The sequence below is a fragment of the Paroedura picta genome, chromosome 9 (assembly GCF_049243985.1).
Source record: "Paroedura picta isolate Pp20150507F chromosome 9, Ppicta_v3.0, whole genome shotgun sequence".
NCBI classification, from domain to species: Eukaryota; Metazoa; Chordata; class Lepidosauria; order Squamata; family Gekkonidae; genus Paroedura; species Paroedura picta.
In genome coordinates, this window is record NC_135377.1 from 31,153,127 (window position 1) to 31,173,633 (window position 20,507).

Genomic DNA, 20,507 nt, shown 5'->3' on the forward strand with positions numbered 1-20,507 from the left:
CTCATGACTGAACTACCTGGGTAACATTCCAAAGTTGCCTAGGATTAGCCTCCATATGGGGCTTAGAGACCAGTTCCTCTGGAGAAAATGGCTGCTTTGGACGGTGGAATCTATAGCATTATGCCCCTCTGAAGTCACTTTTCACCCCAAACTACACTTTACCCAGGCTTTACCCCCAAATCTCCAGGAATTCCCATCCTGAGGCTGGCAACACTCTCTCAAAGATACATAATATGCTTTATCATGTAGCAGTTGGGCACAGATGTGTCCTTTCTTGTGCTTTATTCCTTAACAGCACAATTACCACTACCTGTTCAGGGAGAACCAATCAGCAATCTACAAATCCTAGCAAGAAAGTACTTAATGGACTTTGTTATTTAAGTACATTTATTAAAAAGTTGCTTCCAAGGATCATTTCCAGTTACCAGAAACAGTACAGAAATCCAGAATATAAAGTAACAAAACTTTAGCAAGCATACTACTTGTAATAAATAACTGTAAGGCTTCAGTTCCTGGAGGTTTGGCCTGTGGTTTTCTTTTTGGCCACTTGAGGGAATCAAACTAAGGCAAAGGTATAAGGTTTGTCTCTCTTCCCTACAGGAATGAGAAAAGAGATTTCTTGAAAAAGTTTTCCAGCTTTGTTTGGGCATTAGAAATATCATAAGGCACTGCCTCAGAAATAAATTACTCTCTATATACTAAATATCCAGGAAGGAGGGGGGAAATTGCTGATAAATGGGAGTCCAGGGATTTGCTAAGTGAGGTCCATACGCACAATTTATGATCATGCACTCTTGGACTTCAAAATGATTAATACAACTAATTCTCCAAAGAATAAGAGCTGTTTTAGCCCAGGAGGGAACTGTATGCTATTGTTGATAGAAGGAGATAACATCAAAGTGGTCCACTGCTTGTGTTAAGCAAATACAGAATTCTGGGTCAGTGCAAATTAATCCTAAAGGAGTATGAAAATGTTTTTAATGACTGTTAGATCTGTGGCATTATCACTTTTCATCCAACCTGGGAAAACAAGTAGAATTTTAATGAGAATTACAAATGGCCAAGCTTGCTGGTGTATGCTTACCAGCTGTGTAAAAGGTGTGCGCCAAAGAACTAGGGAGGACTGAAGAACTATATCTTGGAGGCTTTACGATGAACCTAACAGCAAAGGTGGGATGGAGAACTGTAGGAATGATACCACAAACAGGACCAACTTAACTGTTCCATACACAATTCAACAGTTTCGTCAGTATATATTTCAGCAGGTTTTAAATAAGGTGATAAAAATTCTAACCTCCGTTACTCTACAGCGCCTTAGATCTAGCTTACAAGAACAATTAGAGTTAGGCTCAGCAACCTCCAGGTGGGGCCTGGAGTTCCCCAATAATTACCACTGGTCTCCTGACTACAGAGATCAGTTTCTATGTGGGGGGGGGACAGCTGCTCTGGAGGGTGTCCTTTATGGCAGGTCCTTCAGATGTTCATGGACTACAATTCCCATGAGCCCCTGCCAGCAAATGCTCATGGGAATTGTAGTCCATGGACATCTGGAGGACCACAGGTTGACTACCCCTGCTTTATGGCATTATACTCTGTTGAGGTCCTTCCCTCTTAAACCCAACTTTCGCCATACTTCATCTCCAGGAGTTTTTCAACATAGAGTTGGCAACCCTAAGAGCGCAAGCTAAACACAGGTCTTTAGAAGGAAACATTTTAAACTTTTGAATAATTGGGAATAGTTATGCACTCCCCACCCTCCAACAGCAGCCTGCCATATGTCTTGTTGAATGGGCAGTTAGCCCATCTGTCCCGCACAAATGGGGATGCTACATACAGGACAGTATCACCTTGTTCTGTCTTCTCTGAGATGGATTATAGAATCCTTTGCCATATAATGCTTAGCCTTTTGCATTTACTCTAAGTACCTGAAGAGGCATCTGATGCCCACTGCATGCAAATCCAATGGAATAGCCATTGATTCTCAAGGGGGCACTGAGAGTATATGAAAGATTTTGGACCTACATAAAAAGGCATCTGAAGCTTACATCAAACATAACAGAAGAATAGCAATAACAGCAAAGCCATAAATCTCTGAGAGGTTAATTCTTTTCCAATATGCTTACTTAGCATATTGAGAGCCAGCTTGGTGTAGAGCTTAAAAGCAGCAACCTCTAATCTGGAGAATCTTTCACATGCATTCAGCTGGGTGACCCTGGGCCATCCACAGTTCTCTCTGAGTTCTCTTCCACAGCCCTTCCACAGGGTGTCTGTTGTGGGGAGGAGAAGTGCAGGTGATTATAGTCCACTTTGAGACTCCTTCATGTAATAAAAAGCCAGGATCTGAAAAAAGGCTCTTCTTATGCACAATCAAACCCTAAAGTGATAGTTTAGATCAGGGAATTGTAGTCCATGGACATCTGGAGGGCCGCAGTTTGACTACCCTTGGTTTAGATAATAAGCCATTGCATAAGCACCTTTTTCAACAAACACCCTAAATTTATAAGAAATCCTTTCCATGGCTCTTTTTAATCACCCAAATGCTGAACTGGTTCTTCCAGGCCTTCAGCCTTACAAAACTTCCCTAACAATACACAGCCAATCACCCCACTTGAATGAAAATGCTGTAAAGATACTGCCCTGCTTGAGAGGAGATGGGTGGAGTGTAATGACAGGGTTTCAGTCAATTGCTCACAGTATTCCACAATTAAGGATACATCTGCCCATTTATCTCCAGTTTTTACATTTGTTTCTTTCACTAGCTTTTCCCTGGAATGAAACCCAACCAAATGATAAACTAACTTTGCTATTTATGTTTGGTCCTTGAGTCTGTTATGCATCTTCCTTGAGCTGCATGCTGATTTGCTGCCTTCCCTCTACCTCTATGGGTGGACTGGTAACTTCCATTTCATTGTAGCTGAAGAAGTGTGTGTGCACACAGAAGCTTCTACCTTGAATAAAACTCTGTTGGTCTTAAAGGTGCTTCTGGACTCAAACTTTGTTCTAATAATAGCAGCTTTTTTCTACATTTCTCTTTCTCACCTTCTTTCTAGTAGCCTTGCATCTGAGAAAAACACCCTCCCTCTCTCAGCTTGCAACCTTCTAGTCTCTTCCACTGCCCTAGGGTCAGCTGACCTCCTCCAAGCCATCTGGCCTTAATCAGCCTCAGCTGGGAGGTATAAACACTCCGGAATGAAGGAGGGGGCTCAGCCTGTTAACACCTTGAGGACCAGTTTCCCTCTTAAAGCCTAGGCAAGGTTTAGAAGAGGCAGAATTCTTTGGGACATTAAAAGAAATTACCAGTCATGGCACAGTGAAAGAAAGTGTCCTTGTGGGGTGCTTGCTCCATAAGTGCCTCCTGCAGAGTTATTAGCAACAAATTATGAAGTACAAGGAATCAGACACAATGTAGAATGGTGATAAATTTTCTGCCCCCTAGATCTTTGCATCTTGAATACTCTTAACAAAACTTGAGAGCACAGGGGGATAAAGAGAAATACCCATGATTTTTTAATAAAATTACAAAATATTTATATTATATATATGTACACTATACATGTCAGGGAACCACAAAAGATTTGCAGAAAGCAGGCAAAGATTTTTTAAAGTGTGGAAATCAGCATTAAAGTCTTCAGAGCAAGCTGCTCTTAAAGTCATAGGAGCAGGGGCTGGTTGATAAGTTAGCAACTTATAAAGGAGCTCAAATGGAGGAATAAATTTTGTTTCTCACAGCCCCAAGGGAAAACAGAAAAGTTTGTGACCAGCTGCTGCTGCTTCTTTCTCCTCTGCTGGGTTCTTCCCCCGCCCGCTCCCCCCTGACCAGTCTTTTTCCCTGCCAGCACTTCCCACACTCTTTTCATGGCAGCTGCAGCTCCTTGCCTGCCTGGGCCCTCAGTGACTTCCCTGGTCTGCCCTCAAACTGCCTGCCACTACTCCATAAAGAAGGGAGGAAAGAGCAAGCATCTCCTCACTCACCAACTCCCTCTGGGGCCGTGGTCAGGCTCTTCTTAACTTGTTCAGGTATGGCAACTTAGGTACATGCCTGGGTTCCTGTATACCCAGGTTCCTATCTGCCACCTGTAGCAACTCGACTCATGGAGTTCCCAGGACTGAGCACCTGGCTTGGCCATGGTGTTTCTATTCCCTTTGTGCCCCTCCCCAGTGGCTCTTTGTATGATTCCCCCAAAGTATTTGGTTGAGAGGAGAGGGCCAGCTCATTAGAATCGGGATTTGGGAGAACCCCTCAAATGAATGCAGGCATGGACCATCATAAGAGCTGTTTTTTTTTGTACCCCATTTTTTTATTACTCTAAGGCAGGGGTAATCAAACTTTGACCCTCCAGATATCCATGGACTACAATTCCCATGAGCCCCTGCCAGCAAACACTGGCAAGGGCTCATGGGAATTGTAGTCAATGGACATCTGGAGGGCGGCAGGAGTCTTAAAGCAGCTTACAAACACCTACCCTTCCTCTCCCCACAATAGACACCTTGTGAGGTAGGAGGGGCTGTGAGTGGTCCATGGTCACTCAGCTGGATGCATGTAGAGGAGTGGTGAATCAAACCTGGCTCTCCAGATTAAAAGCCACCACTCTGAACCATACCAGCTATTTATCATTCAAATCACTCCTCCATGACTTTGTCTTTCCAACAACACAGTTTGTATTAACTTTAAAGTCAGCTATTTGAGTGGAACAGTGAAGTCTTAAGCAGAATTACATCCTTTTAAATTTAGCTCTTAGAAGGGTAAACTCCATTTAGGATTGTACTGTGTGGCTAGCTATTGTCCCTGGCTAAAATGAAATTTAAACATAGAAATTCTGGTATCCACTTTAGTCAGAAAAATACAAGTTCATAATGACTGATTTATCAGTTTTAGAGAGTTTGTACAGTTCTAAATCATGGATTATGACTGGAAATGGTATGAAGGGGATATAATACTCCCCTTTCTCCAGCTCCACCACCCATCCTTCAGCCATCTTGCGAGTTGCTTGAAGCAAGTTAATGCAGTTGCCAAAAAGGCTTTCTTCCAACTCAGCCTAGCTCAACAAATGGCCACTTACATTGATCTGGCTGATCTGGTCACCTGGATCCATGACATGGTGACATCAAGACTAAATTGCTGTAATACACTCTACATTGGTCTCCCCTCAAAATCAATTCCAAAATTTCAGTTGAGGCAGAATGCTACAGCTAAGGTATTATCAGGAGCTAGATAGAACATGCATATGACTCCTATTTTACAGTCACTGCACTGTCTGTCAGTTACAGAGCTCAACTGAAAAGATAGGCTATCACATATAAAGTCCTTCACAACCTTGGACCCTCATAACTGCAGGACACTCTCTCCTCATATGCTCCATCACAGTAACTGCACGCATAAACCTACAAATGGGCAAAATCAACCACTGGCTGAACAAGTGCCTTCCCCATTGCGGAATCACCTACCTAAGCAGGTCAGAAAGGTTCCCACTTTCCTGGCTTTCCACAAACTATGAAAAACTGAAGCATTTAAGTTTGCTTGTTTGGCATCAAGTCACAGCTGACTTATGGCAACTCTGTGGGGTTTTCAGATGTAGTTTGCCATTGCCTACCTCCACATCACAGCCCTGTTTTCCTTGATGATCTCCGTTCTAATTACTAAGTAGGGCCAGCCTTGCTTAGCTTCCAAAATATGATGGAATTGGGCTAGACAGGGGGTCTTTACATCAGGGCAGGCAATAGGGTGCCACTGTACAAAAATCTTCACAAAGTTATTTGGATACATTATTGGAGACTGTGGTCTGTAGTACTGTGTATAGTTTCCTGTGGTGTAATTTTTACATCCATTAATGTGTCACATTAGCACCCATGCCAGCCTTATTCAACCTTTTGACAATGGAGTAACCCCTGAAATATTCTCCAGGCTTTGAATAACCCCCAAATTGGTGTCAGCTGGCCACATCTCCCTGTCATGTTCCTGGAAGACACATGTTTACAGCATGTATGCAACCATCACTAATAAAATAAAATGCTTGTTAAATAAATTAGTTTCATTTCTGTGTGTGCAGTACCTTGTCTGAGCAAAACAAGGAAGCATTAATCTCAGCTGTCATAAAGCCCACCTTACAAAGCAGCAATTCTACTCAGGGGAAATAATCTGTGTGATTTGGGGATTTCCCCAGGTACCAGCAGGAGGTTGGCAATCCAAGAAAGACCTGAGAATATATTTTTGCCAGGAATGGAAATGAATGCCAGGGCAAAGGGAAACCCACATGCATGATGCCAGACAAGTGGTAACTTTTACAAAACAAATGAATCCTTTTGTAGGCTGCGATTGGGGAAATGGGAGGAGCCAAGGGGGGGGGGAGTGCAACAGATCCAGCTTTTCCCTTCCATTCCTTTGCCATTGCATGTGAATTCAATAAGGCCATTGTGGATCAGACAGATGAACAGAAAGCCACTCTGTCCTCCTGACTGTTGCCCAGGTTAGTTAAAAAAAATGTAATGTATTTTTAAAAAATTAAGTACCCCAACTGGAGTAACCCCCCTGGAACTCCAGAGTAACCCTGTGTTTGCTAGTAACCTTGGTTGAGATTGACTTACCTACGCTTTGCTTCAGTTATGTTTTTTAGACCTCCGGTTGGTTCTACAATCCAAATCCTAGTTCCTTGTTGATTGAATGTCACATCTTGTTAACTGTATTGACTCACTCATACTAGGACTTATAGATTGTTGTTTGGTTCTCCCTCAACAGGTAGTGGTTATCATGCTGTTAGGCATAAAACTCATCAAAGGGCACATCTGTGCTCAACTGGAGAAAAACCCAGTCTATAAAGGTGGAGATCCCATTGTATCCCTCCTGTCACTAATTCTCCAAATAGATTAACTAACTTCAGGACACATCTAAATTGCAAAAGGGGGGCTTGGAGTCTGGCATCATCCAACAGATGAAAAAAGGTTACCTATCAAATCTAACTCTTTAGTGCATTTTTATTAAGGCCTTCTTCAGATGTTCAGAGTGACGTACACTTTATCCCTTTCTCTTTCCCATTTACTCCCAACTCCAGGTTGGGAAATTTCTGGAAGTTTGGGATGGAACCTGGGGAGGTTTGGATCTGAACCTCCACAGGATATAACACCATAGAATTTGTCCTTCAAAACAGCTGTTTTCTTTATTGGAACTGATTAGCAGTCTGGAGATCAGTTGCAATTATGGAAGATATCCAGGTTGTTAACCCTGTCTCACACCATCTTTCTGAGATGTTAGGCAAAAAGAGACCAATAGGCTCTGGAAGTCACCAGTGCCTTTTAGTGCAGAGCAGGGATCTGAAACCAGACCCCACACACTCAGTACCATTTCACACTGGCTTTCAAACATTGTTCTGCTTCATTGTGGCTTAAAAGGATATATCTTTAATTTTCTTTTTACAATAAAGGGTTAACTTTCTTATACAGATGTGTGGTGCAGAGTGGTAAGGCAGCGGAAATGCTTTCTGAAGCTGTCTGTCCATGAGGTTGGGAGTTAGATCCCAGCAGCCAGCTCAAGGTTGACTCAGCCTTCCATCCTTCCGAGGTCGGTAAAATGAGTACCCAGCTTGCTGGGGGGTAAATGGTAGTGACTGGGTAAGGCACTGGCAAACCACCCCGTATTGAGTCTGCTGTGAAAATGCTCGAGGGTGTCACCCCAAGGGTCAGACATGACCCGGTGCTTGCACTGGGGAAACCTTTACCTTTACAGATGTGTAAGGCAACGGAAATCTTGAAATAAATGTGATTTCCCCCCCTGAAATTGAATAAACCAAATCCTTAATATCAACAAAGTACCTTTCATACTAGAAGCTATGGATTCAAAACCTTGTTGTCACTTCACGCCATCAAAACTGTTAGCATATTTATTTTAATGTGCTAGCAATGACTAGACTATTATGGCACACTATCATTTGCTGGGGCCTGGGGCCCTTTATATGTATTATGTAATTCTTTTACTTCTAAGGAGCTTAGGCGACATACACTTGATCAATTTCACATGGGTCCTTAATATGCCTTCTTCATATATCACCCACTGTGCTCACCAATCTCCAGTCCCCACTATGTTGGGCAGAGGGAAGGGGTAAATGGGGGTAGGGCTGGTGAAATGCCATGACTTCATTTTCAGTTGAGCTGTCCTGAGCCAGTCAGGGAAGGGCAGTCTACAAAAATAAAGTTATTATTATTAGTGTCATACAACACATTTCGATGCAATACTAATGAAAACAGAGACACTTAAAATTGTCATTTGCCTGGAGGGGGAAAATCCTTTCTCTTTCATAGTAGCTTAGTAGGATATTACATACCAGGTGATGTTCTTTTCTTCCATGTAATTTACCATAAAGTAGTGAGTCCTAGTAAACAGGGACAGCTGAAGCTTAGGTAGGATATGTGATATGAGTAATATATCTTTAGTTTAGGGAAGATCTTATTTGGAAGCAATTTTTCAATTTAGCTTATAAGTGATTTTGGGCACCTGATGATGCTATAACACTGTTGAAACTAATCAAGAAGAAGAGTTGGTTCTTATATGCCACTTTTCTCTACCTGAAGGAATCTCAAAGCAGCTTACTTTTGCCTTTCCTTTCCTCTGCCCACAATGCTGTGAGGTAGATGAGCCTGAGAGAGCCCTGATATTATTGCTGTGGCGAGCCCAAGGTCACCCAGCTGGCTGCATGTGGGGGACAAGCAGGGAATCAAACCAGACTAGAAGTCCACACTCCTAACCACTACACCAAACTGGCATGAGAGTACAGCATGTGTATAAAAGTAAATTAATTTAAATCAATACTTTTCAAGGTCCTTAGCTTATTGTTAGGGAGTTTGTGTCAGAATTGTGTATAACTGCTTTGTTCAGCTTAGCTGTTCCATGAAAGTGATAGAGTTTATCATAATAAAAGTGCTAGGAAATGTTGCTGTACCATTAATATTAATTCATAGAATCATAGAGTTGGAAGGGACCTCCAGGGTCATCTAGTCCAACCTCCTGCACAATGCAGGAACTCACAACTACCTGCTCACCCATGGTGACCCCAATTTCATGCTCAAGTGATCCCGCCACCAAAAATCTCCAAAATCCTGGAGGAAATTCACCTGCCCACAGCAGCAAATAGCAATTCCCTGGGTATGCTAAGAAGGGCCACAAGAGACGAACACTGGCACACCCCTTCATGTCCACCCACTCACAATCTGCCTAAGTTCATAAAATCAATGTTTCTGTCAGATGACTATCTAGCCTCTGCTTTAAAACTTTCAAAGAAGAGAACCTACCACCTCCCGAGGAAGCCTGTTCCATTGTGAAACTGCTCTGTCAAGAACCTCTTCCAAATGTTTAGCTGAAAATTCTGTTGAATTAATTTCGTGCCATTGGTTCTGGCCTGACCCTCTGGAGCGGCAGAAAACAACTCTGCTGCATCATCTATATGACAGCCCCTCAAGCATTTGAAGATATGCTTGCAGTGGTGTATCTTTTAAGTTCCAGCAGTGATTAAAGATATGGTTTTATTAAAGGATTATTGGTAAATTTCAGTATGCCGTCAGACGTTCATATGGGTCATTCTTAATCTGTCCAGTCATTTCCACGGTTTGGAAGTTTATGGCAACTGTAAATCTATTAAGCCACAAATTTGCACATAATAAAATGAAACAGCAAGCCGTTAAATAAAAGCTCAGTTCTGAGCGACAGAACATTTTTCGAGGAACAGTCACTGAGGCTGCCACTTTTGCTACTGATGCTGTCCTTTGAGAAATTCAATCAGGCTGATTGAGGAAACCTGGAGCGAGTTGGCTGTTCCTTCCTCCAGTTCATAATTGCCCTGTAGACCATTTAATCATCCATAGATGAAACAAAGCCCGTGCTGTGGAGCACCGGAAGCAAAGGCATGCACTTATCAAATGTTTCCTACCCACGAAGCATAACCAGGGACCCATCTTTGTGCTGTGAGCAGTCCTGCTGTCAGCCTGGGGAGCTGAAAGCAGACAAGCTTTTCCTCTTGTCTCTACGGTGGCCTTCCTGAATACCTTTATTTTATTACAGTAAAAAATAGACAGCTCATTTTTTTCCATATTCCATCTAGGTCTTAAAGCCAATAGGCTATTCAACCAAAAAAAAGACAGCAATATAACAAAAAAGTTACTATTGTTCCACATTCATTAAAAACAAATGATATTTAATAGCAGCAGCCATATTATTGAATACATTTAATGTTATATTAAAATCCAGGTCCACAAATAGTGTCATTTTGTTACAGTAATAAATGCATACAGAGAGAATAAAAGCTTTAAAAAACAAAGGATATGGGTGTTCACAGAGACTTCTGCTAGGTCAAAGATCTAGTTAGTGCTGCCTGGCCATGGATAAAAATAAAAGCATTGCATCGAGTCAAATAAAAATAAACATTTATTTTTATTCTGCTCTTCTTCCAAAATGCTCAGGACAGCATAAATATTTCTCCCCGCATCCACCCACCCTCCCACCCACTCATTTTCCTTTATAGAAACCCTACACGGTCGAGTGAACTGAATACAGATTTCCACTATGTCCTAGTTCAACACTTAAACTTCTACAATATGCTGGCAATTTCTGCTTTTCTTGGAAGTATGAAATGCTGTACACACACACTGATTCTGGATAGCAACATTATTTGAACTTGAACCATATGTATAGTTTCCTTAACAAAGATAGGGGAAGGGGGAAAAACAGCTGAGTAACTAGGGTTGGGGAGAGCTAGAAACTCCAATCCATCACACTAATTGGCTTAGAATATTAGCCTTTAGTTGAGATTAGAAATCCATTTCCTTCCAAATATAGGCAATTTGCCTTGCAGTCCAGTCACTACACACAAGCATGAAATAGGTGACATGCTGCTTTCGTAACCTTTCTTGTATTTTCAGTGGGTATTTTGACATCATAATTTATCCCTAAAAAGAACACAGTAATAAGAATAAGTTAATGTTGTTTAGAGATTTTTATTTTCTTTTTTAGAAACCCATTTGTCAGGACATTTTTGAAGGGATTTTAATTCACAAAAACACTTACTGCTGAGTAATGTGTGCCAATTAACTTCAATTCACTGAATCAACAGTTTCCTGTTACCTGTTCCTTCAGGTAGAACAGTGACTGATACCCCTGCCCTTTCCCAGGCTTCTGTGCAGGGACCTTTCCTGACTGAAAACAGTAGGGACACCTGTTTTTGGAGTAGGGAAGGCTAGCACCTGAAATCTTAGGAATGGGTCTGCTATTGAAAACAGGGTGCTCGATAAGGCAGCCACTGTGATAGGCAGCGGAAATTTGATAATGAAAGGAGATGCCTAATAGATTAATCTGATGTGATTTGCCAAAACACAGGGTTTTCTGGAAGATTATCCACACTCGCAATAGGAAGCCCTTTGTTTCGTAAAAGTCCCCACTTATCATTGTATTCTTTATCTCAATAAGAAACATAATGGTTTACTTGTTTACATGCATGGCAGCCATATTCAGAGCTGAGCTTAGTAACTGTGAACTGCCTTTCATTTGAAACGTTTCCAGCTTGCAGGTTATTAAACTGAGGGGGAACAAGCACTTGGACACACACAAAATTTAAATCGGCCTTGCTTAGATTGGCAAAAATGAATGTTATTTCATCCACTGGGAAAATGTTTTACTTCCTGCTCAAATACTTTTTGGATGAAAATCACAAGCTCATTTGCAGCCATCATACCAGCATGTATATCATTTTTTAAAGGATAAGTGGTATGTCTATAGAACTGTATTTGTTACTGCATACCAGTTACTGCATACCACCTTCACTAATATTCATGATTTTATTAGCTTGTCTTTACCTCTTTGATTTTACTTTGCTCATTATGAAGTAGAACTGAAGGCACTGTACTATTTATACTGAATGTGTGGCTGGAACAATGCCCTGATGTGCCTTGTATACAATGACTTCTGGTTTCTGGAATTGATTGTTAAATACCTTACATATCCGGGACTGCAGAAAGACCGTCGTGCTGCGTTCTTCCACTCAGAAAATAAACAAAAAAAAAATACACCATGTTAGAAAATAGTTTTATCCAAGTTCTTAAAAAGACTTCCCCCTCCTATCATGCACTCATACCAGGGTGGCCACTGGAACTCCCACAGCTGAAGGCACCTGAAGTCAAACAGCAATGCTAGCTTGCAAACCAGGTTATTTTTCTGGGCTCTGAGACATATGGGTAGCTTCTAATGCTGCTGTGAGAGCAGTTCAGTTCTAGCTGAGTAAACAAAGCGTAGGGTCACTTGCAAGAAGAACAAACTGAAGGGACTCACAATTAAACTAATTCCTGTCACCACGGCTGCCGACTGGATTAGCGATGAAGGTCTGCTTCCGTGGCTTGAAATCATCACATGGTCTGCTGTACGCAAGCCAGGAATAGAAATTATAAAGGAGAAATTGGGGGACGGAAATCTGATAAACCCATCAGGGAAAAAAATGGATCTCAAAAGAATTGTCTGTCTAGACCAGAGGATGACTGCAGAGAACTGAAGTCTGTGGTTTATGCCGTTGAAAATGGATACAATGTAATGAAAAATGGCCACCAGGTAGGATTTGGCACTATTAGAAGTATTTGATTCTCCTTATAGAGCATACTTGAAAGGTTTACGAATCCGTTGGAAATCCACTTTCTTCTTTTCATCTTGCATATTTATGGATTACCTTATGTACTTTACAGCGTGTTCAAACACTCTGAGTTTAAGAGAGTTCTCCCCCCACTTGGTCTCCCCCCCTCCATCAGACTCTCATAAAACACAACCTGTACCTTGAGGTATTATGCAGAAATTTCTCGTGCAGACTGCTATTTTATGTCCATTAACGATCTCGGCAGTCTACTTAAATATATATATATATATATATTGGTCATACTGGATAGAAATATGAACATGAACCAGAGGAAGCCTTGGACAGGCCTGAGACAGTTTACCACCCTGCAGACCAAGTGTCTGTTTTGAGTGCACACTCCAAGGAAGTTCTCAGAGCATGAAAACCACTCCAGAACAAGTTTAAATTTAAAATAAATATGTTTCACAAGATTTAAGTCAAGATTTCGCTGTTCAGAGGACTCGTATTTTTCACATTTTGACCAGGGGCATAAACTGGTCTTCACGTCTGCTAAAATGAATCCAGGAGCTGTGGTTTGCAGGAACATATTAATTGTTACAAGATGGCTCTGGGTTAAATGGATCCTTAGAGCAGCCTGCTGCTTGTAGCACCACCGTACCTCTCACCCAAGACTACTGAGTTTGGACCAAGGACAATTTATTAGGTTTTGAACTGTACAGGGAGTTTGCTCTGCTCCCCAGCAGGCATTCCAGTGTTATTTTTACGACTGTCTCTCACTCCAATTTAACTTGCCTCAAGAAACATTCAACAAAATTATGATATCATCACGTTTTCACTAATATAGTAGATATAGGCAGACTGTGAGCCCTGAAGTCAGCACAGCAATGTGATTGATAGCCGATGTGTGAAAAGTTCTCTTATGCTTTAAGTATCAGGTTGCAGCACAAGTAAATTTGACCCAGGCCCTATTTACTTCACTTCTGGACATGTGGTAACCACAGGAAAATCCTGCAGAAGTCAGATCCTATGTTATACCTATCTAGTTAGAAAACCACTTCATATATCTGGGTTGTGATTGATTGAAGATTATTTCAGAATGTGTTGTTCATCTTTAAGGTGCTACAGCACTCACTGCTATAATCTCAAATGGCTTTGCAATGAAGACCTAAGTAACTGTCCAGATTTGTATCAGTTTGTTATCAAAATTATATGATTTCCTGAGAATATTGGGTATTTTATTTGGGTGAAATGTTGTGGATTCTCTGGTAGTATTCATGGTTCTCTTGTACAAAACTGCTATTTCCAGGATTCTTTAGGAAGCACAAATGATTGTTAATGGAGTTTAAATATGTAACGTGAACGTGTCCTAAGTTATCAAGCAGGAAAAGGGAATAAAGTATATAAGGGATTCATGATATATCCCCCGCTCACAAAAACTAGCATGTGCAGTACTCTGGGCATACTATGCTTCTTGATTGGGTAATTGAGCTAAAGAAATATGTTTTTATAAAACATTCATTGAAGCTATGATATTTCCAGTGATTTTCACATTTTCATCTGATTTATGTTAATGATTAAAACAGATCCTGGAATGCTGAGGCAATTAAACCTTGAACATACTGCTTTTATTATAGAGTCCATTTCTAATAGAAACAAATTTGATCAATCTCACAGTCTTCAGCTACTGTGATTCATTCTTTTATCTGAAATGTATGAGCCCATACTTTATGCTATTTTTAAGAGGACATATTACCTATATTTGTGAGAGAGTAGCCTAGATTTCTCAGTATATAGCACTTATGAATTAATTATCTGTATATACTTTTATTAAATGTCTGGTACTCAGTAATCTTTGATAAATTCATCTTATTCAGAATACAGTACAAAGGTTGTTAACTACGTTCTGCTATAGCATGCAAATTTCACCAACATCTAAAGATCTTCATGGCCTCCTAGAGTATTTGGGGCACAATTCAAAGCACTAGTCATGATATTTAAAGCCCTAATTGGTCTGGCGCCATCATAGTTTTCTACCACGTGAACTTGCCTGGCAACTGATATAATCTCAAAACCTTCTGTGTGTGACTCCTCCTACTGAATATAGAGAAATATTTACCAGGGAAAGGGCCTTACTCATAGTGGTACCCCATCTGCAGAACTCCATAAAAATGAGATACTCCTGACACCTTGCTTACTTTCATTTCAGCTCTAGGAAACAACATTACTATTGTAATGTGAATTTAATGTTCAGTTAGTTTTGTTGTAAGTGGCATGTGTCTGTTAATTTTTAATTTATGGTATCTGAGTGTCTTGAACCTGCTGTTTGTTGCTTCTCTAATGCATGCTATTAGCCTTGGGATTTATTTCATTGCTTTTACTTTAAAGTACTTTAAAAGCAACCATTGCAGACAAGTGACATAGTACCACAGTGCTGAAAATAAGATCTAATCTAGGCAGTTTTAAACAAATATTAATCAGTTAAGCACACACAGTCCTCCTCAACCAGAAAAGTGACATAAAACATTGTAAATAAATATAATAAATAACATTATTATTTCTAAAACATGCTTGCATAGTCCTCTAGATAATATTTTTCCTTGACATGTTGTTGCTTATATGCAACCTCACAACCATCAAGCTTCCATTGTGTGGTGAATAATATGAACATCTCTAATAGACAATAAAAACTTTTATGCACAATTTAGCATCCACAAAAACCAGAGGAATCTAGCCAGGGGGAAAGAGAGAGGAACCCCTACCCAGTAAAACATGGCTATGCATGGTATCCAAGTAGCTCATGGGAGAAAGAGAGAGAGAGAATTGAGAGTGATGTGGTGAAGAAGGGAGAAAGAGAAGGAGAGCAGGAGTGACATTAGGCTTGCGGGAAGAGGAAGAGAGAAATAGAGGTAGGTATGTGTGGAAGGAGAAAGGTAAAGAGCAGGAGTGACAGTAAATATGGGAGGAGAGGAGTGATGATAGGCATGAGAAGGGGAGAAAGAAGAGAGAATTAGTTGTAGTAGGCATGAAGAAGGGAGCAATGCCGTACCTAGCATATTTGACACCCAGAGCAGGTAAGAAGTGGGACTGGGCCAGGTTCTGGGAAGGGACCACATTGTCCCTGCAAGGAACCATGAGGAAATGAGTGCTGGGTAGGTGAAGTGGCACAACTGGGCATTGATGCTGGCATCCTGGTCCTACCAGAGCTGGTCCTGTAATGCCGGTATCTCTTCCATGAGAACCCACATGACCACCTGGTTGAGCTGGGGCTCAAAGCTCAGCACGTTGTCACTGGCATCTAGCACACCTAGATGAAGCCAGTTTGAATGGCATGGCCAAGTCAGGCCCCAATTTCAAGCTGGAGAAGGGCAAGAAGCGCTTGTAGCCGAGGGTCAGCTGCAGGGCATAGAGGTACATGCCTCACATTCCAGGAGCCTCTGTGTGTGTAGCCACACCTCACCGAAATATGCACATGCACTGTCACCTGGAAGTGCATGTGGCCCTCTCCTAGGAGGTACAGGATCCAAAAGCACCTGTGCAGCCAGGCGCATCATGGCTCCAGCCCCAGACTGGTCAGTGGAATGCTCAAGCTGATCCTAGATGAGAGGGTGGTGAATGAGAAGAGGAAGCAAAGACAGGGACAATTAAATAGTTACTTCTGTAAGTCACTTGTGCATCCCTATGTCTTTTATGTTTTCCTGACCATGTTTCCGAAGACTTGGGGTCACATACATACATGCATGCCTATATATAAATGCCTCCAGATATCTGGCTGGGCAACAGCTAGTCTTGATTTTGCCTGTCTGGTCCTATGTACTCTTTTTGCATCTGCTGGTTTTCCTATTGGTTTGCCCTCCTACCCACAGCATTCCTGCTCTGTCAGATGGATGTCTCCTACGCAACACCTGATCTTTTTGGCAGCAGCTCCTTGAGTTGCTGGGAAATAATACCTTGTTGGTCCTGTTGGTATTTGGTACCAAGTAGGCTGACTACAGCCCTGTGCTAACATAGGGCCACCCACATTTAGGTTTTACATATCAGTTCCTGCCTGCCCAGCTCCTGATTCCCTCCAATGCATAGATTTTTTTGGAAAAAAATGTAAGCTCATCATTTCCTGTATGACACTATTTGTGTTGACGGTCTTACCACATATTAGGTAGTAGCTAATTCATACCTTTCTTTCTCCATTGATTAATCACCGATGTTTCATATATCGTGGGTTTTACCAGGTTTCTCAATATTTATATGCCACTTATATGACCTGGACAGTTGCCAGGTTAGCTTGATCTTGTACAATCATAGAATCATAGAATCATAGAGTTGGAAGGGGCCATACAGGCCATCTAGTCCAACCCCCTGCTCTACGCAGGATCAGCCCTAACCATCTCAGAAGCTAAGCAGGGTTAGCCCAGGTTAGTATTTGGATGGGAGAGCACCAAAGAATTCCAGGCCACTAGACAGAGGCGGCAATGCCAAGCCACATCTGAACATCTCATGCCTTGACAAACCCACAGAGTCGCCATAAGTTACCTCTGACTTGACAGACAAAAAAACATTTCCCATGTTTATGACATGTAATTTTTGCATCTAATCTCCACCGCATTCAAAGGCTCCCAGGGACTGCAACTTCCATGGTGCACTACAAGCCTACAATCTTGATCTCTGCTGTGCCAGTGGGAGAGACTGTTATTCTGGCATAGTTGAATAAAGGAGCTAAAAGTTAGGTAAGTGGGAAATTAACATCATTCATTCAGAGCAGCTTGCTTCAGATCCGCCTATCAACATCCCACAGACTTACCTGTTGAGATATGGAACCCAGAAAAGTAGTAAGCATTACATAGACTCTGCCCAGATGCAATCAGGTGCTTAGTTGACATGCTGGTTCCTGCCCCACTGGGGGGGGGGGAGGTCAGGCTCAAGAGGATGCCCTACTCCTAGTGTGGCTGCCTAAAGTGTACAAAAGCAATGGAGCGTCTACGTGACAGGTTTCATTGCAGATTGTTTGCCCCTGTCCTCCAGCGACTCTTTCCCAGTCCACTGAGGCTTCCTTCATTTTTTTTTTATCATCAAGGTAATTGAATGTCATTGAATTAAAATAACATTATAGCAATAAGCAGAACATCCAGCTTCTTCTGCTTTTTAAGTCAAAATGAATGATGGGGGTTCAGAGTACCTGCTACACATGTTGTTAGAATGTCATATTAACATAATGAAATACAATTTGTGATTTTTAAAAAAACCCAAACCCTTCATTGTTGTGGAGAGGAAATGACCACTGGAGGGAGAGTGTCGGGGGAAATGGCTGCCATGTGGAAGGAGAGATCTGTACTTTCCCATCCACAGGGCAGTCTTTCCCAAAACTCCTCAGCAAAGCAGGTAGCAAAAGAACAAATAATCCCATGGGGGAACCCTGGAAAGTACCCAATTGCACCACTGTGTTGTCAGGAAGCAAGGAGGGGGGAGGACTTCCCAAGGACACTTCCCTGGGCAGATAACCTGTGTGGAAAAGCCTTATTCTTAAAACATACAGATATTCAGAATCTATAAATTGCCTTAGCAGGTGCTTAACGCTATTGAGTGCCAGCAAGAGCAGGACACGTACTTAAAAGTATGCATTGAGTTTTTCTAGTGCATTCAGTGAAAAAAAAGGGGACAATTAAATTTTTAATCTACTACCGTTGTATGTTTATTCATGGAAGTATTACTAAACTACAGTCTTGGGCAAAATGATAAACTGAGAGCTTCCTTTGCCTCTACATTTTTCTGAGTATTCTTTCAGTTTCGACACAAACTTTAAAAGGGGACAAAACATGCATTGTTCTAAGTTTTGAAAATACTTCCAAAAGACACAGAGAGAAAAGCGTAGGGCTTTTTGGCAGCTGAAAAACAGCAGAGTTTCAGTTCAAACAAAATTATTGTTTCTGGTATTGGCCCAAAGGCTTAAATAGTTTGTCAAAAAAGAAACGAAAAGAAAAAGCAACATACTTTGGCATGCCTCAATGATAGCAGAACAGCAGCTTTTATCACTCAGCCGGCCGGCTCTCTTTCCGTAGCCTTGTCTGTCCTTTCTCTCACACCACAAGAGGGCGCCTTCCTCAGCACCTCAGCCACCCAACAGAATTGGCCTTGGCTGAAAAGCTATAGGAAAAGTGAATCTTTCCAGCGTGGCTTTTACATAAAACTTATTTTTTACAGGTATAATTCTAGTGGTTTTGCTGCTCCAAGCAAGGTACACCCGTCCCCTTTACCATCTACCGCCATGATGCCCCAGGCTTTTGACTTGGACAACCAGAGCCCTGCAGTGCATTGGTGCCCTCTGTTCATACTGTCACCCCAAAGCAGTCACTTGGTCTGAGAATGGTCCTGATTTTTTTTTTACCCCAAAGCAGCAACGCCCCCTCCCCCCATCATGCACATACTCATAAATCCTTTCAGCACAGAACCCCCGCCTTTCCCTAACAGAAAAAGTCATCTCGGGCTCCTGCCACATTTCAGGGGCCTTTTGGATGGCTCTCACTGTTAGAGTTTCAATGAGAATTTAAATCCTGTATCTCATAAAAACATAACATAAAAACTTAACTAAAACGTGTCTCTCTTTTTACAGTTGCAGAACAGTACCTGTAAAATAACAATAAGCATAATGTTAATACACAGAAAGTAAAGGACAAGCAATATAAAATTTACACTCATTTTGTTTTTTTAAAACACATCTCATAATTTGAGATCCCTTCCATAATATCTCTTGCCACAAATGGTTTGAATTCCAGCATGGGAAAGTGCAGTCATTGCTACAGATTTCTGATAACACTATCCTGGGTTAATTGAAGAGAGTCATATTTCCTATGTTTATCTCTCCACTACGTATTCTGAGCCTATTGTTACTGTGAGAAACCATCATTTCCAGTCCTATACAATACTGGTCATACTTAAAATAAATTCTTGCACTAAACCATAAATCTAAAACATGTTGTTGTTTTGTATTTTCAGACATTTTGGCCTGTGCTTGCAAGCATACGGTCTGCCATTCACTTTCCTTTCTTGATTCAGGCATGCATTTCCACATTCAAAATACACGTGTTCCACTTTAAAGATGAAGTATGTGCATGTGTAAAATATTTATTTTTGCATTTATTTAACACAGTAGAAAAGGAATACAAATAAACCCAGAGCCTCCTAACCATTCTATGTTTCCATAGTTTTTAAGGAGAAGGTAATCAAATACTGAAACTTTTTGTAGCTGATAAACAGTGCCTGCTATCTGCAGATTGGGAAATTTCTGGCGATTTGTGGGCACAGCCTGAAAGGAGAGGGCTAGCGGAAGGAAATAGGGTTGCCAGGACACAACTGGCATCACCCCAAGAGGAGTTAGGAGGTTGGTATTGGTGAACCAGCATCATGATGTTGCACTGTTGTCATGAATATGAGAAGCGATATAATGGGCCACTCTAGGATTTTAAAAATATCTATGGTAATCCTATAAAGTTTTTGACATTCTTGAGCATCCCATGATGTTACTTGTATATTTCACAAACAGCTAAGAAAGTCCGCTGGCTGGGCTGGTATGCCTTAGATGGGCTGCTAGAACTCTTGACAGTGTCAATTAACACCACTGGGACTGACTGTGACTCTGGATACCTCCTTGTCTATGGAGGTCTTGGTTACAAATGTGTACCTGACTTTCTATCATCTCTACCAGGTGTGACATTTAGCACCCTATCTATCAATGCCTGACCTAGCCACTGTGATCCATGCAATGGTCGCCTCCAAACTAGATTAGTGCAACTCAATCTACGCAGAGCTAACCTTGAAGCTGCTCTGGAAACTTAAACTCTCCAGAATGTGGCCTTATGGGGAGGCCAAGGAGGGCACATGTATGATCTGAGCTCTCCCAGTTGCACTGACACCAGAATGGAGACC

At 41.5% G+C, this 20,507-nt stretch overlaps 2 long non-coding RNA genes across 2 annotated transcripts; both read right to left on the bottom strand.

Moving 5' to 3' along the window:
- Positions 1-476: 476 nt before the first annotated feature.
- On the bottom strand, positions 477-3,126 carry LOC143844209 (uncharacterized). Its single transcript, XR_013233863.1, has 3 exons — positions 3,040-3,126; positions 1,085-1,158; positions 477-594 (listed from the first exon to the last, which is right to left on the bottom strand). It is a non-coding gene; the product is annotated as an uncharacterized LOC143844209 (long non-coding RNA).
- A 7,365-nt stretch (positions 3,127-10,491) lies between these two features.
- LOC143844210 (uncharacterized) lies at positions 10,492-18,710 on the bottom strand. The gene is made up of 4 exons (XR_013233864.1): positions 18,576-18,710; positions 12,302-12,387; positions 11,967-12,013; positions 10,492-10,926 (listed from the first exon to the last, which is right to left on the bottom strand). It is a non-coding gene; the product is annotated as an uncharacterized LOC143844210 (long non-coding RNA).
- Positions 18,711-20,507: the final 1,797 nt, after the last annotated feature.